Source organism: Lepidochelys kempii, chromosome 26, assembly GCF_965140265.1.
Source record: "Lepidochelys kempii isolate rLepKem1 chromosome 26, rLepKem1.hap2, whole genome shotgun sequence".
Taxonomy (NCBI): Eukaryota; Metazoa; Chordata; order Testudines; family Cheloniidae; genus Lepidochelys; species Lepidochelys kempii.
The window spans coordinates 9,483,288-9,511,187 of NC_133281.1; the positions used below are offsets into that span (position 1 = coordinate 9,483,288).

The 27,900-nt window shown below is 42.1% G+C and overlaps 1 long non-coding RNA gene across 1 annotated transcript in view; it reads right to left on the reverse strand.

Annotated features, from left to right (window-relative positions):
- Window positions 1-1,930: 1,930 nt before the first annotated feature.
- The window catches only part of LOC140903608 (uncharacterized), a 111,979-nt gene continuing 86,009 nt past the window's right edge, over window positions 1,931-27,900 (reverse strand). The window contains exon 3 of the long non-coding RNA XR_012156307.1: window positions 1,931-1,992. This is a non-coding gene — a long non-coding RNA (uncharacterized lncRNA). The remainder of the gene's footprint in view (window positions 1,993-27,900) is intronic.

Below are 27,900 nucleotides of genomic sequence, written 5' to 3' on the forward strand. Positions count from 1 at the left end.
GCTTTGTCAAGCCTGACCTTAAAAACTTCTAAGGAAGGAGATGCCACCACCTCCCTAGGGAACGCATTCCAGTGTTTCACCACCCTCCTAGTGAAAAAGTTTTTCCTAATATCCAACCTAAACCTCCCCCACTGCAACCTGAGACCAAATGTTTGGTTGAAGGCAAACCTCTAATCATGACTGAAATGCAGGGTGGTGGTGGTGGTGTTTTTTTATGCATTACTTTTTCTCTCCTATTTTTTGCTAAGGGAAAAGAGCACCAAGAATGTACAGCATTTACAGAGATTGATATAACCAATAGCAGCTGCTTTTGCATTTTTAAAGCACCTTTCATATAAGAACTTTCTACAAACATTAAATAAGCCTCATATCATCTCTCGATCAGGGCTCCTGGGTTCAAGTCCGTTCTCAACCCTGCCACTGACTCATTGTGAGCCCTTGGGCAAGACAACCTCTCTGTGCCTCAAATTTCTAATCCTATGTGGGCCCAACCTAACTCTGACTGAAGTCAATAGAAAAACTTCAGTGGGAGTTGCTTCGGGCCCTAAAGTAGGTATAACACCATGTGTAGCACCTAACACACAGGGGTGTTGTGAGGCTTAATTAACGTTTCTGATGCGACATGCAATCCTCACATACAAGTTTTCCAGAGAAGTACAAATGAGCAAAAATCAGGGACTGCTGAATAGGAAATACCTTGCAATGAATGGCTCAAATGGTGAGATAAATATGTTAATTATTTTGCATGCTGCGCAGTTTCAGAGAACCACCCCCAGCTTGCTGACCCAGCAGGTAATTAGGCTTCCCCTGACTGTAATATCTCAGTACAACCAAACTTCTAAGAACCAATATGAAGATTATTATTTTGAATCTCTGACACACACACACACAGATTCAAGAGCAATTCCATGCCAATGTTAGATCAAATGTAGTAGTTCACTTACAATACCAATAACCAAGCTTGAACTCAATTTATGAACTGGATTTCATTGAATCACAGAATATCAGGGTTGGAAGGGACCTCAGGAGGTCATCTAGTCCAAGCCCCTGCTCGAAGCAGGACCAATGCCCAACTAAATCATCCATGGATTTATATAAAGGTTCTTTCAGTGCTGCTCTCTTCTTTAGGTACCTTTGGGGAAGTTTCCAGAAAGCTCCCCACTTTCCACTTAAGAAGTGGCTTTTTTAGCTGATACTTTGTGTCTGCTCCAAGTCAAAAGCTGTCCCATTTATTTAACCCGTAACATGAATAAAATGCATGTATTTTAGACAGCCACACAAACACAAAAACCACTCCGCTCTTGTGGTTTTGCTTATCAACCTGTATTCTTTCTGTTAGCACAACCCGACACAGCAATACACTGGTAAGCACTACACCAGCCCAAGTTTAATCACTCACCTTGAAGATGGCAAAATAAATCTTTGTTAAGGTGAAACACAGAGATAAACAAAAGTAAAAGGTGGCACTGGAGGTATGGTATTCTTATCATCATGAACTATCGAGATGCAAGGCCAAATCTTTCCTGCCTCTGTGTAAATCTAGAACAACCCAAATGAACTGCTCTCAATTTGTGTTACTCCAGGTTTATAGCGATGTAATAAAGCTGAATCTGGCCCTGACGCACCACTCAGCCTTCCTCCAACGAAGGCAGTGTTCACAAAAGCCCAGTGAAGCACAAACATATCGGAATCATCATGCACAAACAAATCACATATCGACAAAGCCCCACAGCTCATTTCTATCTAAAATATAACAAGTATTCATCCTCAATCTAAAGCAAAGGGTTGTTCCTCCCTGATGCAAAGCACACTTATTTTATATCAGGAACATCAAGTTTCACTCGCTTCCAAGGATTTGAACTCTGGGAGTTTATAATGGAATAAGTGTCCCACAATTTCCCGCCCCCGCCTCCTGCGTCAGAGCAGTCCTACCTGATCTAGGAGTAGCATTTCCACTTCCTCTCTAGATGACAAGTTCTCTTCAAGGAGGAGCTGCAAAACAAAGTTTAAAGTGAGTGACGGTTTGCCAGCCCTTGCAGATTTTCCTCCAATAAGGCTGCAATACAAAGTGGAGCGTCCCATGCTTCTGCACTAAGTTATGTACAGTAGTCTGGCTCTCCCAGTTCCTTGTTGCTATCTTTTCCGAGCACAGTTCCTCTCTTTACCTGTCACCTGCTCTTTCACATAACCTTATATGACAGCGAATAGATTTGCCTTTCTCCAAACATTTTCTCAGGTTTCTGACTACAGGATCTGATGCTTCCAGGCATGAATTACAAGATTTCTCTAGTTGCTGATTGAGACCATGGTACTAGCACATAGAATTGCCTCCCAAAAATGGTTAGTGTTAGCATGTCTCACAACCCCTTATCGATGTGAGGCTGCAGTAAATTCCATTCAGATAGACGTCTGCAGTACTGCCAATCAAAGCATTTGAAAATCCCGAAATTTGCATACAAACAATGAAATATTCAATATATTGGGTCTTATTTTTATGTTACTTCAGCTGCTAAACACAAAACTACTGCTCTACATTTCTGAGGATCTGACATGTTGCCTAACACAACCCAATAAATGGTGGTTGTGGTTGCTACGTATCACAAATCTAGAGCACCCCCACCAACAAGGAAGCAAAGGTTGTTTTAAAGAGAGATCCTACCAAGACCCCTGATAACACAATTCCAAAGCATTCAAGCTGACAGCGTCAGAAGAATGTTTGTGAATTACCATCAGTTGTATGTTTAGGTCAAATCCAAAAGAATTTCTGGATAGGCAACAGATGTCAGTGAGACAGATCAGTTTTATTAAGTTATTGGTCTGCATTTGAGGGATTTGGAGCATGGAAGTCATTATCTTGATGTGTCTCGCCATTTCAATCTCCATTGGCTTTTCAAAGACTACAGATTACATGCAGGTTGACTGCTTCCATAATCTGTGGCTCAACTCATCCCTGGTTTAGCTCCTTTGACTTCAGTAGAGTTACACTAGCAATGAACTGGACTCCAGCACCAGAGCTTATCTGCTGCCTCAGTTCATAGATCATAGAATATCAGGGTTGGAAGGGACCTCAGGAGGTCATCTAGTCCAACCCTCTGCTCAAAGCAGGACCAATCCCCAATTTTTGCCCCAGATCCCTAAATGGCCCCCTCAAGGATTGAACTCACAACCTTGGCCAATGAGCATTTAGTAGGCCAATGCTCAAACCACTGAGCTATCCCCCCGCCCCCCTTCACATTCTATCTCACATCAAACCAATCACCACCAACTGGTGTTTTCACTGCTGCCCTTCTGCATGTGGTTTATTAGCAAAAAAGAACACTTAAAGCCTTCCAGGCCTCTTTTCCCTGCCTTGCTTAGTACTTTCATCATCCATATCGCTCTTGATTCAAAAGCCTTTCAAGCCCAGCTTCCCCTTCCTGCTAACTCTCCTTCCAGGATCACAGTCCTTTGTGGAACTCCCAGCAAGGACTTCTCACCTAGCACACTCCTGTTCCCTGCAAGGCCCTCCTCTCCCAGATCTTTCATCCAGTAGTTCTGGAGAACATCACCTGCCCTCTTTCTAGTAGTCTCCCTCCCTGAACTCCACTGTTTCTCACTAGCTTCTGTAAACTACACTCCCCTGTTTCAGAACTACAAATAAACTTTCTCCGTGCCTTTTTATCTCCCAGCAGGCCACGTTCTGAGTCACATGGTCCCATCATGGGAGTTGCCCCCACCCTCTCCCTCCTCTTCTTTTCACCTGGGAAGGCAGGCTACACCTGCAACAAACCTCTTAAAGGGCCAGCTCACATTTGGAGATCCCTCTTTCCCTGCCCCTTCCGCTGCTCTTTTCTACAATACAAAATGCTGATAAAAGAATGTTTTATTTTAGAGATAGGCAAGTAAAGCTACTTGTTCCAAAGGCATCCACAGATACCACTTCATACACAGAATAGTCACCATTCAGTCAGAGGAAGAAGCTGGAATAGAGGCGATATCGCCCAGCTGCTTATAATACCGGGCCATGTTTTTCTCTCAGATCGACTCAATCTAGAGAAAGTCCACTGCAGTGGATTCTTCTGAAGGCCAATAGCTGCGAGGATGCAGGTGCACACGTGCACAAACTCCCAAGAGAGAACTAGCGCGCCTATGAACCTCCACTCCCAAATCCTGGTGTAATGGCAGATGTCTTGGCCGACAGACCAGGGATTGAGCAGGGAACCTACAGAGCTAAAAGCATGAGCTACTGCAGCTTGCATTAGAAAGCCAGACTTGGGGGTTGTAACAACACACGTCCTCTGCAGACCAGAACAGCGATGGACTTGTAAGACACACTCACTGGTGAGTTACTTTGGCTTCTAGCATAGAAAAGGAGAGAAAGCCTTTTAACATAATCCTGTAAAGCAACAATCCCTGGCAGAAGTAACAGCCACCTGGGGCCACTGACAGCTGTCTACATTAGCCCAACCATCAGGGAAAAGTCTGGCAACCAGTCATTTCAGGAAAAAGTAATGTGAAGTTGAGCCTTCAGCTGCTTTTGCACCTCCCTTCTGAGTCACCTGACATACAGACTGGACTTTGGACCTTTGCCCTAACAGTTTTATCATGGGATTAATATTTTAATTTCATTTTTAATGGACACGACAAAATTATTTGGACTTGTCCTGCAAATTAGATACTGGCAGCTCCCAATTCCCATGGTGAAATCAGAGCCCCTCAAAATACTTGCTCATCAACTCTGATTTGGCAACCTTAGATCCATACAGAACTCCTGAACCACGTGTTAAGGACAGTGGCCTTTCAGCAGGAAGTAACAGTGCTCTTAAGAATCTCTGGAGGACACTTTTCAAAGACACATTATGCAAGGCTAGGAATCTAATTCTGTCATTGGCATGATTAGAACCATCTCTCTCACATGCACAAAGAGAACATTCTGAATTTCCTGTAGTCATCACTGTAAGGCATAAGCATAACAATAGCATTTACATTAATTTACACCACTGGAGGCTAGAGAATGTTCTTTTATTTATAAATAGATACCCTCAGGTTGGGAATTTGACTATGCTTTAATAATATGATTAGGCAAGTGTACTTCTCTATGCCTGGAAAGAGAAATATTCTGAATGTCCTTCCACACTGGGTTCATTTGAAGGAGTAAAATGTAAGCTTGAATGCTATGGACTAGAAATATGATTATTCTTAGGGAGAACTATATATGTCATGTCATATAGGAGGTAGCAGTCAGAAATGGAGATGTGCATCAGCATGAGTGTAGGCTGGCATAATTTAAGGGAGTTGGGAAGTGTGATCAAGAGGGTAAGGCACTGGATGAGGAATCGTTAGTTTGGGTTTGATTTCCAGATCAAGAGGGTAAGGCACTGGATGAGGAATCGTTAGTTTGGGTTTGATTTCCAGCTCTAGCCCTGATTATCTGTGTGACTTGGGGCAAATCCCTTAGCCACCCTGTGCCCTCAATGGTTCCTCTGTAAAATAATAATATTTACCCACTTGTGTGAACTGCTTTCAGGACTACTGATTAAAGTTCCAGATCAGCAAGGTATCGTTCTGAGGTGGGTGAAATCTTGTTATGGGTTGAATTAAAAACTCTTTGAACTGATGTGTGAATAAATGTCCCATTTAAGAGAGACAAATGTAGGGTAGTGGTGGTTGGTGACTCTCTTTTGAAGGGGGATGGAGGCACCCATCTGCCAGCCTGACATGGAATCCCAGGAGGAATGCTGCCTGCCAGGGACCCATAACTGAGATGTTACGGAGAGACTGTCAAGGATCATCCGGCCCTCTGATTACTACCCCATGCCACTCACCCATGTGGGCATTAATGATCCTGCAAGGTATGACCCTGAGGAAATCAGAAGTGATTACAGGGCTCTGGGAACAAGGGCGAAGGTTTGGGGGTGCAGGTGGTGTTCTCTTCGATCCTTCTGGTCAAGGATAGGGGCCCCGGCAGGGACAGATACATCCTGGAGATAAATGCCTGGTTGAAAGGATGGTGTCACCAGGAGGGCTTCGCCTTCCTTGACAATGGGATGCTGTTCCAGGAAGAAGGACTGCTAAGCAGAGATGGGGTCCACCTAGCAAGGAAGGGGAAGAGCATATTTGGATACAGACTGGCTAACCTAGTGACGAGGGCTTTAAACTAGGTTCAACAGGGGTAGGTGACCAAAGCCCACAGGTAAGTCAAAAACTTGGAAACCTGGGAGAAGGGTCAGAATCTGGGGAAAGCATGGACCTTATAGTAAGCATATGGGAGAGACAAGAGAGAGCATAGGGTGGAAATCAAAATCTCAGATGTCTGTATACTAATGCAAGGTGTATGGGGAATAAGCAAGAAGAACTTTAAATGCTAGTTAATGAACACCACTATAACATAGTTGGCATCATAAAGACTTGGTGGGATAATATGCATGACTGGAATATTGGTATAGAAGGGTATAGCTTGCTCAGGAAGGACTGGTAGAGAAAAAAGGGAGGAGGTGTTGCCTTATATGTTAAAAAATGTACACACTTGGACTGAGGTTGAGATGGAAATAGGAAACAGACTTGCTGAAAGTCTCTGAGTCAGGATAAAAGGGGTAAAAACAAGCGTTATGTCATGATAGGGATCTATTACCGATCACCTAGTCAAGAAGAAGAGGTGGATGCGGCTTTTTGTAAACAACTAACAAAATCATCCAAAGCACAGGACTTCAGCTACCCATCTGTTGGGAAAACAACACAGCAGGGCACAGATTATCCAGTAGGTTCCTGAAATGTACTGGAGACCATTTTTTATGTCAGAAGGTGGAAAAAGCTATCGGAAGAGGCTGGTCTAGATTTGATTTTGACAAACAGGGAGAAACTGGTTGAGAATTTGAAAGCGGAAGGCAGCTTAGGTGAAATCGATCATGAAATGGTAGAGTTCATGATTCTAAGGAATGGTATGAGGGAGAACAGCAAAATAAAGACAATAGATTTCAAGAAGGCAGACTTCAGCAAACTCAGGAAGTTGAAGGTAAAATCCTATGGGAAGCCAGTCAAAAGGTAAAAACAGTTCAAGAGATTTGGCAGTTTTTCCAAGATACATTATTAAGGACACAAGAGCAAAGTATCCCACCGCGTAGGAAAGACAGGAAGTATGGCAAGTAGACCACCCTGTTTTAACCAGGAGATCTTCAATAATCTGAAACTCAAAAGAGAGTCCTACAAAAAGTAGAAACGAGTCAAATGACAAAGGATAAATATAAACAAACAACACAAATATGTAGGGACGAAATTAGAAAAGCCAAGGCACAAAATCAGATTGAACTAGCAAGATAGAGACATAAAGGGTAACAAGAAAATATTCTACAAACACATTAGAAGCAAGAGGAAGACTGAGGACAGGATAGACCTGTTTCTGAATGAGAGGCAAAAAAACACCAACAGAACATGTGGAAATGGCAGAAGTGCTAAATGAGTTTTTTGTTTCAGTTTTCACCAAATAGGTTAGTAGCGATTGGACGTCTAACGTAGTGAATGCCAGTGAAAATGAGGTAGGATCAGAGGCTAAAATAGGGAAAGAACAAGTTAAAAATTACTTAGACAAGTTAGATGTCTTCAAGTCACCAGAGCCTGATGAAATACACCATAGAATACTCAAGGAGCTGACTGAGGAGATATCTGAGCCATTAGCGATTATCTTTGAAAAGTCATGGAAGACAGGAGAGATTCTGTAGGACTGGAAAAGGGCAAATATAGTGCCAATCTATAAAAAGGGAAATAAGGACAACCTGGGGAATTACAGACCAGTTAAGCTTAACTTCAGTGCCCAGAAAGATAATGGAGCAAGTAATTAAGCAATCAATTTGCAAACATCTAAAAGATAACAAGATAAGTAACAGTCAGCATGGATTTGTCAAGAACAAATTGTGTCAAACCAACCTAATAGCTTTCTTTGACAAGGTAAGAAGCCTTGTGGATGGGGGAAGCATTAGATGTGGTATATCTTGACTTCAGCAGGCTTTTGACACTGTCTCACATGACCTTTTCATAAACACACTGGGAAATACAACTATAAGGGGGATGCATAACTAGTTGGAAAACCATTCCCAGAGAGTATTTTGTCCAGTTCTAGGTGCCACATTTCAGGAAAGAGGTAGACAAATTGGAGAAAGTCCAGGGAAGAGCAACAAAAATGATTAAAGGTCTAGAAAACATGACCTATGAGGGAAGACTGAAAAAAACTGAGTTTGTTTAGTTTGAAGAGAACAGAAGACAGAGGGGACATGGTAACAATTTTCAAGTACATAAAAGATTGTTAGAAGGAGGGAAAAAAATTGTTCTCCTTAACCTCCGAGGATAGGACAAGAAGCAAGGGGCTTAAATTGCAGCAAGGGCAGTTTAGTTTGTACATTAGGAAAAACTTCCTATCAGGGTGGCTAAGCACTGAAATAAATTGCCTAGGGAGACTATGCAATCTCCATCATTGGAGATTTTTAAGATCAGGTTAGACTAACACTTGTCAAGGATGTTCTAAATTATACTTATTCCTGCCACGAGTGTAGGGGGTCTGAACTAGATGAGCTCTCGAGGTCCCTTCCAGTACTACAATTCTAAAGTAGGTGAGGTGATATCTTTTATGAGACCAACTTCCATTGGTGGAAGGAACAAGGTTTCAAGCTTCACAGAGCTCTTCTTCAAGTCTGCTTTAAATCAACTGACGGAGAGACACCTAAGACAAAGCCTAATATAATCTGCCCGTGTGGGAGGCGGGTTCAACCGGGCATTGTAACCAAGTGGAGTGGGGAGAGAAGCCACAGAAATGGAGAACAGACTGAGTAAGAGATAGGATTATTGAGCAGCTGCAAGTGTGTGAGTGACCCTGAATCTAGGGAGAAGTATATTGGATATGGGGTGCAGGCTGAAAAAACTGTTCTTGATGCTGTGAGCAAAAGAAGCTCTTTCCTGCTTTTTCATTCCCTCTGCATTCAGACAAACAGGACTTTGTATATTCTTTGTAATCAAACAAAACTGCATCAAAAATATCCATCCCCAATTTCTGCTCCCAATAAAAACATCCACCGGGCCCCAAACTTGGAGTAGCTACTACAGTTGAAAATGGACCACAATATATATTTAAGCATCTCTCTGACCAGAAGCACACAAGGAGTCCCATTAACTTCAATGCAATTACTCACATGCTGAAAGTTATTCAATCGCCTTGCTGAATCTGGGCCTAAAACCACTAAAGAAATTGCAACCTTAGAAGTGACAGCAACCCATTACAATGCTTTGGGCAAGTCTTTACGACAAAATTAAGTCAACCTAAGTTATGTCCACATACAGCCACTGCAGTAATTAAATCACTTTTGCACGTCGGCACTACGTTCCTTGTGTTGGTGGTACGTTTCCTCATCTGGACAGCATGGGGCACCATGGGACGGCCTCTGAAAGGTAGCAACAGTCGACGTAAGCAACACAGCGTCTACACGGACACTGTGTTGACCGAACTATATTGCCCTAAGCGCTACGCCTCTTGTGGAGGTGGAGTTATTAATTCCGTGTCGTGGGCGAGTGACATCAGTTGGATCTACATTTTAGTGTAGCCATTGCTTTACGTCTACCTAACTCTGTCATGCAGTCCAAGCCTAAGTATGACTACCACAATTACGTGCCAAGGGATGGGAGGGGTTGCAGCAGGGAAAGCAATCAAGAAGTAGGGATGCTCCATCTTGCACTGACTTAGGGCCTGTCTATATTGGGTGTTTTGTTTTGCTTTGTTTCTTTGCCGCTGTATCAATGTAGTTATCCCGCTGCAGAGCTCCTTCATCTAGAAAAGCCCTTGCTGTACTAATAATTGATATCATTGCATACCACAAGTAATTGATATCATTGCATACCACACTGTCCTCCTTGAATTTGGCCTGGAAAGTCCTATTAGATCAAGCAAGTGTGTCTCACTGCAAGCACAGGATACAGGGTCAAGGATATAGATCAGGCAGAAAATGGCACACCAGTTCCATATTTTAAAAAAATATTTTTAAGAGGGTTTAGTTCCGAGAAAATAAGCTAAATGGAAAGACGGGAAGAGGGAGGGTACATTGAAAAGGAGGGGCAAGGGGTATAGGGCAGGGGAGAAGAGCATAAAAGGGGGCAAGAGTGAAATGAAGGTGAGGTGAAGGGGCTGTGACAGACAAGGAGGGATGGAGCAAACAGCCAATGAGCCCAGGGAAGAAAAAGTCCCGCCACAACTGTATTTACATGGCAAGCTTTTGGGTGGGCAGGGATTGTCTCCATGGGTTTGCACAGCACATAGCAGAATGGGGCCTGCTCTCAGCTGGGTCCTGGAATATAAGTAATATTCCCCATCTTTACCTGTCTTTTAAAAAAGGTTTTATTCATGATGTCAGTGCTTAAAAACAGAGACTTGTTTTGGTTCTTTGTCTTTAAACAAAGAGATGTAACAATCCCGCTAACATCAACAAAATGAGCACCCCTAATCCCCAGCTGTTAATGATTTTAAACCATCATTTGCATCGTTTGGTGAAATAAGCCTATTATGCATGCAGCGCCATGAGGATAGCTTCAGCACTCAATTCTACTTGGAGGTGGGAAAGGAAAAATTCTGCTGAGCACATACGTCATTGCTGACCATCCGAGAGCAGAACTTTTCTGACAATATTTGGAAATTCGCAAGGAGTTAACTTTATGTATGGACTTCAATTCCCAGATAATGTTATTAATTTATTCATTAAAACATTATCGAGTTATTGAAAAGAAAGCGCCATCCTGAGACTCAGATAACAGGAGCTCCGCTTCCCCTGTGAATGGAACATTCACTTTAACAGGACTTTTAACGACCACGAGTGTTGTTTAGTGGATTTATTATATTATTATTATTATTACTATTTATTATTCAATTCAGGCAAGTGTGGGGGGATTTTGTTTTAATTCTGTTTACACTTTTGAATTAGGTTTTAATCTCTTGGCATGTTTACTCAGATTATTTGTTTTACAAAAAGAAAATGCCTTAAGTGTAAATGAGGAAAGCAAGGCTTCTTTCGACCGGGGTCCAAATCTCATTCTAATTCAAATATTCCTTACTCCTTGGAGGGGAGGGGGCATGGGGGAAGGACACATGGGGGGTTGTGAGAGTACATATGAGTAGGTAGCTTTGCGATTAATTCAGACACAACTCAAACCCTTACGGCGATGCTGTAAATTCCGCAATTCTGAAGAACAATTGATTGTAAAATTAACTTTGGCCTGTTGAGACTCAGATACATTTAAAAAAAAAAAAACATTTTTAAATAAAAGGGAACTTTATCAAGTACCATGGCAAACCTAAAGCTGACATCAGCCACAGCAAATCAACAAGAATTCCCTGAACAGCAAGCAACATGCATTATATTTCATGACATTCCAGGAGTGCTTGATTGCACATTTATTTTCATTGCAGATTTAAAGAGCTCGGCGTGTTGGGTGCATTTTAGATGCCGAGCTCTTTTGAAAATCTGGCATCAGGTCACAATGGGATCTGCTGGGTCCTAAACACTTTTGTAAATCTTGTGCTTAAGTGGAGACTGAGCTCTTTTGGATATCTGGCCATGGGGTGAAATTTACACCTGTGCAGAAGAAAAGTACAAGTCTGTGCAACCATTAAAATTCCAATTAAACCCAGAAAGTGAGGCTTAAAAGGGACTTCCAAGGTGCATACGTTATGCATCGGTACTTGGCATGGGATGAATTCCACCCCTATGGAGAGAGAGTGCAGACATTACCTGAAAATATCCAGTGACCGTCGGATGTTTTATTCGCAGCAGCATTTAGCAGAGGAATTTTGCCACAAGAGTTCCTATCCACCTCCCACAACTCTGGACTGCCCTCGCTTTCAACACCATGGAGGCTAAACTCCAAGGAAAGCCCCTACAAAATCTGAATTGTTGTCTGAAGAAGGAAGCGGAGAACAACAGTCATAGCCAGTGCTTACATGAACTCGCAGATCTGAGGTACTGGGTTCTATCACTGTCTGCCCACAGAAGCTGATGGTAGCATGGAGACCAATCTGCAGGACTAATTGCTCTCACAATTGCAAGGCAGAAACCTCCAAGGCAAGGCAAGAAGGGACATATGACAACACAACAGACCTGTCAATAGGATATAAGTACACAAAATATGTAACTGTACCAAAGGATCATGATCCTGTGGCACAAAATCCTACATCTATGTTATTTACATGGTCCCCATTACCACTGTATTTGAGTCTCTTTATATCTTTAATGTATTTATTCCCCCCAACACTGTCTGAGGTAGGGAAGTGCTATTAGCCACCAATTACCAATGGGGAATTGAGTTGCCCAGGGTCCTGTAACAGAGAACTGGCACAGCAGAGAACTGAACCCTGGTCTCCCACTGGTCTCCCACCTATCCACTAGACCTTCCTTCCCTTCCATGTCCAGGTAAGAGCTATGAAACAGATGGGGAAGCCATTACTCTCATTAGACTGCACAATGGGGCTACTCATATGAATATGTCCTGACGACTATGATTAAGGGCTTCACAATGGGGCCACTTTTGACTAATCATCCTCTTTTTTTTTATAGAATTATCTCAAGATAATTTAAAATTGGACTTTATAGCCATAATCTTCACAGAACAGCAACGTTATTTCAGTTTCTGATGAGAACACCACTTTATATCCAGGGTACCTTTATACTTAGTATATAAAGGATTAGTATATGATTAATCAATTGTTAGGCATCCAGTAGGTTGCTTATAACCATCTATCACACCTCAAGTAGTGTTCTTATAACTAGAATGTGTGGGGGGACAAAATAGCAAATGGTTTCTTCACCATAAAATGCAATTTGAGGTCCATTGCAAGTAAACTCAATGGACATTAGGAGCCTAATGACCTTTGTGGATCTGGGCCTATGTTAACTCTGTGCCATCCAGGTATTCCTCCTATTCCCAGAGGAGCAGATCCACTGACCTTGTGGCCTCTTTATACCACAGGAGAAGTATAAAAGGGGTCATAACTCAGACCTTCGATTTAGAAAAGCACCTTGTCTAAATGCAAGCACAAGAACAGTCCCATTGCAGTTAAAGGAACTACTTCCAATTTTAAAATTAGATACTTGATTAATACCTTGCTTAACATTTTGGGACCTCTGAAGAGTTTCTGGCCCTCAATATTTTCTATTTAGAATGTATACCTTACCACTCTATATGTACAATAGTTAATAAGACGTTTCCAGTTTTAATTTTTGGAGCAATGGAAGTATTTAAAGAAAATTAATAGAGTCAGACTTAATTTACTCTTTTTACCCATGCTTGCAATCATTTTTCGCCATCCTCATGCTAGTTAGCTATTATTTTGTAAATGAAGGAGTTCATTAAAATTTGGTTTCACATTTAATTGTTCCTTATTGGAAATGTCAGCTTTCACAGTTCATTAATAAGGGCACTGGTGTAAAAAAAGAGACGGACTGAGGAAGCATGCTTCATTACAGAACTGTTGTGGGGACCATAAAGCTGTAGTTAAGGTTATGTCCATGGCTCTGTTACAAGCCCCTGTTGACCCTTCGTCCCTGGGATGAAATCACTGAGGCAATTCGCTGGAACCCAACAGATGTGCTTCTTTGATGGATGCTGTCTGATGGCAAAGGAATGAAACAGAATCCTCCCTAGCCTTCCAAGGGCCTGCTTGCAATCTGGCTGAAGGAAAAGGGTTGAGGTGGCAGCCGTCTTGTCATGGAAGGCGTGTTAAGGATTTCGAGAAGAAAATGGCTCCTTTCAAGAGGACCAAATGCTGCTTTTCCCTTCTGCTGTCCCCACCTCATTCCTGAAGCCAGGACAGAGTAAGCGTCCTTCCCTCTCTGAACTCCTGGAATCTACTCCCCTCCCTGGAATCCTGTCACACCCCAAACACAGCAGCTACAGAGGAGACCTTTACACATCTCCAGCATTGGATGGATAAACCAGTCGGTTCCCTTTAGAGTAAACCTACCAGACAATCTTCTTCCCTGCTCCAGACCTACTCCCATCATAGAATATCAGGGTTGGAAGGGACCTCTGGAGGTCATCTATTCCAACCTCCTGCTCAAAGCAGGACCAATCCCCAACTAAATCAATCCCATCATGCCCTCATCTCTGTGATGGAGAGAAGCCATGGAGGGGGTTAAAGTAAAGGGGATCAGAAAAATGGTTCTCCTTCCTGTGCCTGATCTGAGGAAGCAGTGCTCAGCTGGTGTTGCAAGCTGCCATCCACAGCCTCAGAAACAACTCTGACATCATAATCAAAAAGGCTGACAAAGGAGGTGCTGTTGTCGTCATGAATAGGTCGGAATATGAACAAGAGGCTGCTCGGCAGCTCTCCAACACGAGTTTCTACAAGCCATTACCCTCTGATCCCACTGAGAGTTACCAAAAGCAACTACAGCATTTGCTCAAGAAACTTCCTGAAAAAGCACAAGATCAAATCCGCACAGACACACCCCTGGAACCCCGACCTGGGATATTCTATCTACTACCCAAGATCCATAAACCTGGAAATCCTGGGCGCCCCATCATCTCAGGCATTGGCACCCTGACAGCAGGATTGTCTGGCTATGTAGACTCCCTCCTCAGGCCCTACGCTACCAGCACTCCCAGCTACCTTCGAAACACCACTGACTTCCTGAGGAAACTACAATCCATCGGTGATCTTCCTGATAACACCATCCTGGCCACTATGGATGTAGAAGCCCTCTACACCAACATTCCACACAAAGATGGACTACAAGCCGTCAAGAACACTATCCCCGATAATGTCACGGCTAACCTGGTGGCTGAACTTTGTGACTTTGTCCTTACCCATAACTACTTCACATTTGGGGACAATGTATACCTTCAGATCAGCGGCACTGCTATGGGTACCCGCATGGCCCCACAGTATGCCAACATTTTTATGGCTGATTTAGAACAACGCTTCCTCAGCTCTCGTCCCCTAACGCCCCTACTCTACTTGCGCTATATTGATGACATCTTCATCATCTGGACCCATGGAAAAGAAGCCCTTGAGGAATTCCACCATGATTTCAACAATTTCCATCCCACCACCAACCTCAGCCTGGTGCAGTCCACACAAGAGATCCACTTCCTGGACACTACAGTGCTAATAAACAATGGTCACATAAACACCACCCTATACCGGAAACCTACTGACCGCTATTCCTACCTGCATGCCTCCAGCTTTCACCCTGACCACACCACACGATCCATCGTCTACAGCCAAGCTCTGCGATACAACCGCATTTGCTCCAACCCCTCAGACAGAGACAAACACCTACAAGATCTCTGTCAAGCTTTCTTACAACTACAATACCCACCTGCAGAAGTAAAGAAACAGATTGATAGAGCCAGAAGAGTTCCCAGAAGTTACCTACTACAGGACAGGCCTAACAAAGAAAATAACAGAACGCCACTAGCCGTCACCTTCAGCCCCCAACTAAAACCCCTCCAACGCATTATTAAGGATCTACAACCTATCCTAAAGGATGACCCAACACTCTCACAAATCTTGGGAGACAGGCCAGTCCTTGCCTACAGACAGCCCCGCAACCTGAAGCAAATACTCACCAACAACCACATACCACACAACAGAACCACTAACCCAGGAACTTATCCTTGCAACAAAGCCCGTTGCCAATTGTGCCCACATATCTATTCAGGGGACACCATCACAGGGCCTAATAACATCAGCCACACTATCAGAGGCTCGTTCACCTGCACATCCACCAATGTGATATATGCCATCATGTGCCAGCAATGCCCCTCTGCCATGTACATTGGTCAAACTGGACAGTCTCTACGTAAAAGAATAAATGGACACAAATCAGATGTCAAGAATTATAACATTCATAAACCAGTCGGAGAACACTTCAATCTCTCTGGTCACGCAATCACAGACATGAAGGTCGCTATCTTAAAACAAAAAAACTTCAAATCCAGACTCCAGCGAGAAACTGCTGAATTGGAATTCATTTGCAAATTGGATACTATTAATTTAGGCTTAAATAGAGACTTGGAGTGGCTAAGTCATTATGCAAGGTAGCCTGTTTCCTCTTGTTTTTTCCTACCCCCCCCCCCCCCAGATGTTCTGATTTAACTTGGATTTTAACTTGAAGAGTGGTCAGTTTGGATGAGCTATTACCAGCAGGAGAGTGAGTTTGTGTGTGTGTGGGGGTGGGGGGGATGTGAGAACCTGGATTTATGCAGGAAATAGCCCAGCTTAATTGTCATGCACATTGTGTAAAGAGTTATCACGTTGGATGGGCTATCACCAGCAGGAGAGTGAATTTGTGTGGGGGGGTGGAGGGTGAGAAAACCTGGATTTGTGCTGGAAATCACTTTAGATAAGCTATTACCAGCAGGACAGTGGGGTGGGAATAGGTATTGTTTCATATTCTCTGTGTATATATAAAGCCTGCTGCAGTTTCCACGATATGCATCTGAAGAAGTGAGCTGTAGCTCACGAAAGCTTATGCTCTAATAAATTGGTTAGTCTCTAAGGTGCCACAAGTCCTCCTTTTCTCACTGCCATTTCAATTTCCTGTGACCACTGGAAAGCCCTTCTGGAAAAAAATGCCCTGTAACATGATGTTGCCCCGTGGCCTCTCTGGTGCTCGTTCCTCTTCCCCCTGCACGGTAGAACCCTCACAATTCCATTCATTCCTGCTGCTTTAGCCTTGGGATGAGGACCAGGCTAAATGAGGGAGAAAGCTGGTTCTTGCATGAGTTCTAGTGCAGTGCATCAGGCTCCAGAAGTTTAGATGAACATCTAAACCTTTGAGGTGCTCATCTAAACCTGACCTGTAAAATGGAGATAATTCTTCCCAGCCCCACTGGATCATTGCAAAGGCACATTCCTTCATGTGAGATATTAACACGAGAGCTGCACAAATAACTAGTTTTTCAATTCACTGTCAGTACTGAGGGGAAAAAATAAATGTGATACAAAGTGAAAATTCCAACAAAGAATAGTGGTGAATCGAAAAAGCGGACAGATTTTGTCTTGGGTCAAACAAAACCTAATTTCATTTTCCATTACAGCTGCTCCACTTCATATAACATCTTGCATAGTCATTGGCCAAGAGAGAGAACGAGTCTATTGCCTAGTGGTATAGCAAATCGAAAGAGCGAACCCAAAACCAAAACATTTAGTTTCTGGGAGGAGGAGACACTTGCATTCCAGTTCCTACTCCACATCAGGCAGAAGAAGGCATCAAAGACAGGTCTTCCACCTCCCAGATTAGTACCTTAACCACTCAGCTAAAGGTTATCAGGGAATCAGCACCACTGACAATTTGGGGGAATCAAACCCAAAACTATCTGGTGAATTCATGTCAAAATTGGTCATAGTTTCAGGTCAACTGAAAGTTCCTTTTTTGTCAAAAACTATTTGTATGAAAAAAATTGTCCAGCTCTAGTTAACGTACTATGGTGATGAGTGCCATAAAAGAATCCTTGTACATACACAAAGGAACATTTTGGCTTGCATTTTTATGCATCTATTCACTAAGTGCCTCTGAAATAATAATAAATATTAAAAATGTATTTTAAAGAATGGAGCAAAATGGAATGTGACTGAAATAATCTATCATCTTTACAGTTTTGTCTTTAATGAAAGTTGTACAGTGTTTTCTATGCTCTGCAGAGCCTCTCTCTCTCTCTCTCTCTCTCTCTCTATATATATATATATAAAAGCAGTGAAACACTTGGGAGAATGATTGACGTGGATATCATAATGTCACAGTCATCTGCTAATTGGAATACATTAAAGTTTAAGCTTGATCAAAATTTGTCACTGTCAGCCGCCAGTTAATATTAATAAAGTAGATTACCATCAGAACTACCGCCCCTACCCCCCCCCAAAATCCATGAGATCTTTATGACGTAATCAAGACTAGCAGTTAAAACTGATCTATAAATCTAGCAGCAGAACACTGCAGTAATATGTTATTAAAGGAACGTATCTTGCTATTCATCCTGTATTTTGGATACTTTCTCTCTAAAATGCTTGCTAACCTCATTTAGCTCAATTAGCATTTATGAAACACTTTCTATGAAATGACTTTGACTTTGTGTTATCAGTCTGCCTTGTGCTACTTGCACTTATTTAAATGAAGGGATCCCTATAGTTTTTTGGGGCAGGAGGAATGCAATTTCATTTCTTAAACAAGTAAATAGCACATAGAGAATTGTCGGAAAAATAAGAATTATAAATAGGCTTTTATATATTAAAGTTTAGCCTCTCCCCGCAAAAATACAATATCTGACAAAGATCAGAGTTGCTATGTGGGGAATTCATTACACATCTAAAAGGTAAAATTGGCTTTATTTGCCAGGTCCCTAAGAGTGAAAAGTTATGCAGTGTTGCTTGCAGAAGGAGGTATTAAAAGTCAGCTCCAAGTCCCATTGAACTCAGTGGAAAAACCTCACATTGACTTCAAGCGGCTTTGGATCAGATGCCAGAAATAAGGACTCTTAGGTCCCATCCCCAGCTCTGCCACAAGTTTGTGCCCCAGTTCAGCATGGCATTTAAGCACATGGTTAACTTGAAGCGTCTGCAAAATCCCACTGAAGTGAACACGGTCTAGAGTTTGGGACTTTAAAATGCACTGCTGAACAAGACCACTGGGGTGTGAACTTGGCCTCGACACTCAGGGCCTGATTTTCAGCCGTGTCAAGCATTTACAGATCCCATTTTCTTTACCTGGAGTTGTATGTCCACAACACTTCCGAAAAACAAGCCTATTAACTTTTCTGTGCCTCAGTTTACCCACATGTGAAGTGGCAGAATAATAATGCACCATATGTGGGTATTGTGAGGCTTAAGCTAATGTTTCTAAAGCACATTCAGATCCTCAGAGGGAAAAGGCTATATAAATGCAAAATATTGTTATAATAAATATGCAAAGGTACAAACCATAACGTTTTTTCCTTCCCACGCAGCATAGGAGAATGTAATATAAATACTTACCAAGGTGAAATTACCCATCCTGGAGATACTATAAATGGAAAATTCTAACATGATATTTTCTTGGATGAAAGCTGCTACGCAAGTGTAAATTATTATCATTAAAATAATAATTTCTTTGCCATGTTTAAGTTTTGCAGCTTGCACTGGAATTGAAAACTGCTCCCCGCTCAATGAAACCGAAGGGTATAAAGTAAGTTTTCCCATGGCATTTGGGCTCCATCTGAATCTGATAGCCCACGTGATCAGCACAACACAGAATATCTCATTAAGGAAAGAAAAAGACCACAGGGGAATGACCCAAGCCATCTGATGGCTTGTAAGTGTCCCATATGAAATAAGTTCATTCGTTTCTGGGACAGATGTCCACTCAGAACTTGTCAGAGTTAACATCCATACAGCCACTACTGCAGCTGGCCATTCCAGACACCCCTGGTTAGCACTCTCATCAGATAGACCAAGAATTGAAGTGAGCATAGAGGTTGAACTAACCTCTCAACCCTGTAAGTGTTCCTCCCAATAGCAAGGTAGAGATGTGTTGGCCGGGACAGCGTAAAGAAGCCTGCCTGGTGATTATAGCTCCTTCAGAAAGCAATTCAGACACAAAGGATGCCTCTAGTTAGAGCTGGTCAAAAATTTTGTGATTTTCTTTTAATGGGAAGGGCTGATTCAAGTTTCACAGGAACATATTGATTTTGTTAAAATTTTCAACTGGAAATTATCTCAACATTTTATTTTGATGAAGGCCAAAATTGAAACATTTTAACTTTTGCATTACAGAACACAATTCTGATCAGGTCGAAATAAAACATTTCTGATTATTTTGTTTTACTCAGGTATATACCCAGGGTCCTGGCTGGGTGGGGCTGGTCTGTGCTGACACTTCACTGCGACTTCAGCTAACTTTGTTGTAACTAGATCAAACCTAGCTTGGGGGTCTACATGTGCTACAATCATACCCCAGTGGCTGCTTGGGTATGTACCCAGGCAAGCAGGGCTGCAATCCCTATTGCAGCGTGGGCAAAATTTTGGTGTCTGAGGTTCAACCGAGCACCTTTTATCAGCACAAAGTTCACTTCAAAAAAAATTGATGTATAAATGGTTTATAAAGGGCTAACGATCAGTAAATGTTGAAAGCATGTGGCAGACATAAGTATTATGCGTTAGTGATGAATATAAGTGCAATGATAAAAGGTGTTATGTGTACTAAAATGCTTATAAGAAACCTATTGGCCTGCTGGACTCTATAGTAATATAGCAACGGGTTCAGTATAGGGGTAGCAGGGTAAAATATCCTGGCCTGTGTTACACAAGAGGTCAGATTAGATGATCCACTGGCCTTACAGTCTACAAATAAATAATTAAGGTATCTAGTAATTGTGCATTAACCCTTTATAAACTATTTATAAATGGAACTGCAGTATTAAAGCGACCCATATGGTTAGAAAAAAAAGCATGTTATGAAGTTTTAAACAAATCCTTTGCTTTTCATGCTCATCACATTTTACAAGCTCAGCTGAATTACACTATGCTGTTTATGGAGAGAGACTCATTTTTATCCCTGCCATTAGCTGACCTTTTTGGTGCACCTTATTTGCCATCAATCATGTCCTAAGTGCAGCGTAATGCTCTCACGTATCATAGTTCAAGTGATGTAAGCCTTGTCTAAGCAGTGTTCCCTTGTTTACTGCTTATGGAGGGTTGTAACCCCGCTCACGAATGGTCTGTAACTGCTGCAGTTTCATTTCCTTTTGTGACAAAGTTCCTTCTCTACCTTAGGGGATCCTGCACTTATTGGTGGATTTTCTCACCTCAGAGGTTCACGGCAGCCCGCAGTTTGGCCACTTTCGTGGCTCAAATCTGCCGTTCACTCAGTTAGCCTCATCACTGGCCAGCATGGGGAAAGGAAGAAGAACAATCCCTGAAGTCTTTGCTGATCCACCTAGTGGATCGGGGAACAGGCCAGAGACCTTCCCCTCTGGTGGAACCCACAGTCCAGGTCAACTCCTCCGGTATCAAGTAGGGAGCTGGGGGGATGGAGGGATGGGGGGAAGCCGGGCCCGCCCTCTACTCCAGGTTCCAGCCCAGGGCCCTGTGGATTGCAGCTGTCTACAGTGGCTCCTGTAACAGCTGCTTGACAGCTACAACTCCCTGGGCTACTTCCCCATGGCCTCCTCCCAACACCTTCTTTATTCTCACCACAGGACCTCCCTCCTGATGTCTGATAATGCTTGTACTTCTCATTCTCCCAGTAGTATGCCTTCTCACTCTCAGTTTCTTGCTCCCAGCTCCTCACACACACCACAAACTGAAGTGAGCTCCTTTTTAAACCCAGGAACCCTGATTAGCCTGCCTTAATTGATTCTAGCAGCTTCTTGATTGGCTGCAGGTGTTCTAATCAGCCTGTCTGCCTTAATTATTTCCAGAAAGTTCCTGATTGTTCTGGAACCTTCCCTGTTACCTTACCCAGGGAAAAGGGACCTACTTAGCCTGGGGCTAATATATCTGCCTTCTATCACTCTGCTGTAGCCATCTGGCCCGACCCTGTCACACTTTGTATGTCAAAAACAATTAGAACTTTAATTAAAAAATGGAACAAACAACAACTAAAAAAAATTGTGCTTCCACACTACCATCATGTAATTATAAACCAAAAAGGTTCAACACAATGAAAGCGGCTACAGGCACTTCAAAGGTTGCCCAGGTGTCAGACATGGAGCTCCCACAAGACAAACCCTTAAATAAAGAATACGACATTCAACTTAATACTAATGCAAGCACCCACTGAAATGTCTCATTTTCTCAACAAGCTAGCACCACAAAGAGACCAGATGTGAAACATCACAGATGACAACAGCCATTATATCCCACATTGTTGAAGAAGCATGGTCCAGGGGACAACGCACTAGACAGTGACTGAAGGGACAGATCCTCAGATTGTGTAAATTGCTGTAGCTCCACTGAAGTCAATGAAACTATGATTATTTACGCCAGCTGAGGATATGCCCCACCGAGTTCATAGAATCATAGATTATCAGGGTTGGAAGGGACCTCAGGAGGTCATCTAGTCCAACCCCTTGGTCAAAGCAGGAACAATCTCCAACTCTTCTATCCCCAGTTCTATTGCCCAAGCAGAGCTGGAAAGCCACTTGGTACAATCTGCTCCTAGCTCATCATACAGCATTTGTTTATAGTGCTAGAGGCTCCAATGAAGATCTGGGCCCAGTTGTGATATACATTTACAAACACACAGTAAGAGTGTCTCTGTCCCAAACAATTTAGTCTAAAACAGAAAAGATTTAGAAAAGGGTGGGTAAGGAAAATGAGGTACATCAAGAACAAGTGACCTGACCAAAGTTGCCCAGCAGGACAATGTCTGAGCTGGGAACAGAACTCATGTTTTCCCAATTTCCAATCCAGCATGCTGTCCACTGGACTACCTTCTTTTCTATAGCTGAACTGCTATTGTATCTGGGGGCATCACAATGTGTCTACAGCACAGAATACCATCTGCTTAGGATGATCATCAAACAACAACACGAGGATGCTGTGACAGAGTTTACAAGGAACCTGTATAAGAAATACAATTACAAACCTCTATTTTAAACCTGCTGGAACAAAATTCTTGCTCTTAAGTACTCTGCATGCTGTCTGTCACCAACCACCTGATTGCCCAAGATTTTCAAGGACAGGAGCCTAAAGTTAGGATCCCAAGTCCACATTGAAACACTAAATTCCTAAGGCCATATTTGAACATTTGCCTGATTTTCAGAGGTGCTGAGCAGCGAGCAGCACCCAATGACCACCATATCATCAAAGTTCAACAGAGGCTCGTGGGTGCTCAGCATGCTGGAAAAATATCAGGCAGGAGTCGAGGGTCGAAAATTCAAAAGTATGTGTGGTTTTGGAGTACAAGACCCACTGAAATTCAATGGGACATTCAACAGGAACTGTATGCCTAAAGCACTTATTATTTAGGTTGTAAGGTCTTGGAGGCAAGGAGTGTCTTTTTGTTGTGGGTCTGTATAACACCTAACACAATGGTCCATGGCTGGGGCGCTGATGAATAATTTAGGCACTTTTGAAGATCCTACTATACATCCCTATTTAGGAGCTTAACTTGACTGTTCCTGTCTTTTAAAATCTTGGCGTATTTTGATACCGTCAGTCTGGTCCTTAATCTGGAAGAGGCAAGTTTTTAAAGCTTATAAAGATGCAGATGGGCACCTAGTGGGATTTTCAAAAGCACCTACCTTTCAAAATCTCGCCCCAAAGCATCTTTGTTGTGGAAAGATGTGCCCCTTGCCATCCAAAATATATAATATTTCAGATTTCATTAGAGGCAATGGGAAATATTGTGACAGCCAAGTAAAGTGATAGACAAGGTAGAAATCATTCTATAAATATAAAATGTGTTTCCTAATGATTAGAAAAGTGATTGCTCACCCGCAGAGGCTGGTGGGCTATTGTGAAACACAGAAGGCAAACCTTTTGTGTGTACCATGTAAGACTGCAATATTTGCCATTAAGCAGGCGAGGTGCTTGCATCCGCTAGGCTGGCAACTTTACTTTTTAAATGTTGACCAGATGGTCAGTTGCTGAGCAGTAGCAATATGATGGGGGGGGGGGGAGAGAATGTAATTACGAGAGCGTGTGAAATTCGGCTGCTACAACTGCTATAAAATGTCTGAGTAGCAGCATATTTAGATTCCATGCACATAGGACAGTGCATGCATATGAAATATAACTGCCTGGAAGGAATTTTCACTCAGTCACTCTCTTTTTCTAGTCCCCTTTGCCTTATCACTTATGAAATGCTGCAGTACAAGAAAGTCTCAGGGGTGAACAGAAGACTCAGAAGGTGCTTGTTAATGAAAAATAATCGTTACCTGGAGTTGATTAAACAATGTATCAAATCGTAAAATAAATAAATATAAACCAGAGATTGAAATGATGGCTGAGAAATGAGCCAGGACGTGTTGGTTTAAGTATTCTTCCCTTGTCATGAGTAATTAATTTTCTCCAAAATTTATACTGGAGAACTGGATGCCACATCTTCCCTTCGGCCACATTAATTGTTTATTAACATACAAAAGGACCAATGACCTTTCAAATCTCATGCTTATTGTCCCTTGTAGGCAGGAGAAATGAGCCTTGTCACAAAGAGCAGCACTCAGGTCCTTTTTTATTTTGAGGAAAATAACCTTTTAAGCAATGAACTCTTCATCAACGGCATTCTAGACAGCATACTTTAAATATAATAATGATGGGGCTAGATGGAATATTCTGTTAATGTGCTCTTCACCTTTTGAGACTCCGTTTATTTAAAAACATAATAAATCATTTTGAAATTATTATTGAATCTTATACGATGACAGAGATTTCAAGATTTTAAAAGCATACAATAAAGTTTTAGGACTCGGGGTTGAATGTCAGACACTGAAAGTAGTAATAGATATTTCATATTTATTATGAGTAGGCATGTCTCAGCATTGTGGTAACGAAGGTCCAGATTTTTTAAACGCAGTGTTCTTGTAGCCATGTTGGTCCCAGGGTGACAAAGAAACAAGATGGGTGAGAGAACATCTTTTATTGGACCAATTTCTGTTGGTGAGACACACAAGCTTTCAAGCTTACACAGAGCTCCACCTGAAGAAAAGCTCTGAGGAAGCTCAAAAGCTTGTCTCTCTCCCTAACAGAAGTATTACCTCACTCACCTTGACTCAGATTTTTTTTAAAAGGTATTTAGACATTAATCTGTTCAGCACTGCGAGGCCTCAATGATTTAGATGACTAAATCCCATTTTCAGAAGTGACCTAGACATCAGGGGCTAGATTCACAAAAGGACTTAGGTGGCTAACTAGGCTCGCCAACCCCCCAGGATTGTCCTGGAGTCTCCGGGAATTAAAGATTCATTTATGTCATTTGATAAAACTTCCAGGAATACATCCAACCAAAACTGGCAACCCTATGACTAACTGCTGCTTTAGGTGCCTAAATGTCGGAATCAGGTGCCACTGGGATTCACAAAATGCCCGACTCAAGCTGCCGCTGAACCTGTAAACACCTGAACTCACTTTTCGAGGCCGCGCGGCCCTGTACTGAGCAAATGGATTTTTTCCACGGGGCAATGACAGCACCAACCTTTGGTTGGGTCTAGTTTTATCCCCCACTCCTCATTTTGCTTTTCGTAAGACTTCACAATGTATTACTTTCCTCAGGATAAATCTTTACCTTTTCTAGAAGCCCTGATCAGAGCCATGTAGCTCATACTTCTTTATTATCTTCCTAGAGAAAAAAAATATGTAGCTCATTCTGACAACTGAACAGCAAAGTACTTAGTAAGTCCTACTGCAAATGGACACTAATGAAACACACGAAAATTCCAAGAAGCTCTGGGAAAGTAAAAACCAAAGTATTTGAAATGTTTAATACACAAGATGTTGAAATCTGTAAAAGTAAGTAAAGGGACTGGATAGGCCCAGACAACTGGCAGCTGAGCCTTTCATCTAAAAGTCACTGGTTTGAATTCAGTCCATAAAATCAGTAACCAAAAGATGCAGCCAATCTCAAGGTGATCGGTGCTCTACATGAAACGAGCTGGGGGTCCCAGTAAATATTAAGAGGAGCTACTAATCATCATAACCAGTCCTCTTGTTGGCTGTACCAGCACAGAGGCAGAAAAGTAAGCTTCTATTTACGTGAGTGTCTTTAGCAATGGCCTCAGCTCCCTATCGACATCACTGGGAGTGGCAGTTGATTAGCGCTGGTCAGAAAATGGAATTTCTCTTCCCGGGAAATTCCAATGTTTTGAAATTTGTTTTCATTCCATCTCAGAAAGAAAATCAAAAGTTTCCCATGGAACTAAAATTATCCCAAAATTAGATTCAGAACCATCAACATATTTAGTTTCAATAAGGTAAAAATAATATAAAATGTTAAATATAATTTACATAACATTAGAATATTTGACTAATACAAAAGTAGAAACCAAATTAAAAAAAAAAACCTTGACATTATTGAAATGAAAAGGGAAAATGTCAAAAAACTATCAAAAAATTAACTGAAATCAACATGTTCCCACAAAAGCTTTTGATTTTGATGCGACCACATTATCTGATGCACGAATTGGACACAGTCTATGTTAGATTAGCATCTCACAGGAAATGTTTAGCACTTCATACCTTTAGGGCTTGATCCTGACACCCTTTCTTCTTTGAGTACCTCAGTGACTTCCACAATGAGAGCTTCATATGATAGTTACTCATTTTGGTTGCGATCCTGAGAAGTGAAGAGGACCTGCACGTTCCACTGAAATCCATGGCTATTGCAGGCACTCAATACCGTATACGATCAGACCCTTTATATGGTTCTTCTGCCTTCTTTGGCAGAGCCTACATTCAGCAAAACACTTAAGTATATGCTTAAGTCCCACTGATTTAAAATGAAACTTAAGTATGTGCTTAAGGGCCAGAATTACAAAGTCATTTAGGCACCAAAAGATGCAGATAGGTGGTAGAATTTAAAACAACACGCAAGATGAAAGTCAATGGGACTCAGGTGCCTAATGGAATTTTCAAAATTGCCCATCTGCATGTTTAGGCCCCTAAATAAATTTGTAAATCTGTCCATAAGGACTTTGCTGGACTGCAGATGGGGTGCTCAACACTTGGCAGGACTGAGCCCGAGAAGACCTTGGCCTTGTTCCCCAGGCCAAAAGTATAACAATCCACAAACTTACAAGGGCTGAAACCATTTAATGTTTCTTTAGCGAAGTGAAGAGAATGGAAATTTTGACAGTATTTTATTTCCTTCGCTCTGTAGCAAGAACCAGTTGCTACCTGATTAAAGTCATCCGCAACTGACAGATTTCTGAACCCAGCAAGCTGTTCGACATGAAAGCCTTAGTCCATTAAGTTGCTAATCCAATTCATGCTAATGTTATATAGTGTAAATTTCCAATTGGGCACCTGGTAAAGGTTTTGATCAAGAACATTTGTAATTGATTTAGCAATCTCTTTGTGTCCTATTTTCTTTATGTCCAGGCCACGTGGGCATTTTGTGAGCATTCAGAATTACTGTAGTAAAGCCATTCGTTAAGTGCCACAGAACACCCTCCTAGAAGGAAAGGTTTATTCCACACGACTTTCATATATATCTATTTGGGAAAGGGAATGATATATTTTGCCATTTATTATGCTGACATGCTCATTTAAAGTTTTATCGTGTCCCAGACTCACACTTGATTGGATCCCACTGATTCATCTTGACTTGTAAGTTTTGTTTCCTTGGAGCCTGAAGCAGTGATCCCAAAGTTCTCCATGATTTTTCTGGAGATGTGAAGCGGAAAAAAGGCAGGGAAGCCTTTATTCAGCAAAACGTATAAACACATGCTTATTCCATCTCTCCATGTCAGAACTTAAGGATGTGCTTCACTTGAAGTACATGCGAACATCCTATTAAAGTCAATGCATTGCATCAAGTGCATTGACTTCAAAGTGACGTCAGCACATGCTTATCCAAACAGGGATGCTTTCCTGAATCAGAGCCTTAGTCTGGGTGGGTTGGGTAGTGGGTGTGGCCATTTGGGGATAATTGTCCAATTTGTGCATTGAAGATTAGTTTGTACAAGCAGCCAAACATATTGATGGGCACCACCATTTGGAATAGCTCTAAACACAGACTTCAATCCTGAATTAGAATCCATGCGGTTGGACCCTTAGGCTACTGTAAGTCCCGTTAAAATCAAGGGGGCACTGCATAGGCTCAAGGATTTGCTTATGTGGATCTGAGCTATACTATAGACATACAGAGTGCAAAATTTTACAAATGCCTAGGTGACTTAGGAGTCCAAGTCCAATTTCCAAATGTGACTTAGGCACTTGGAAGACTAGGTCCCACGGAAAGTCAGCAGGACTAACCG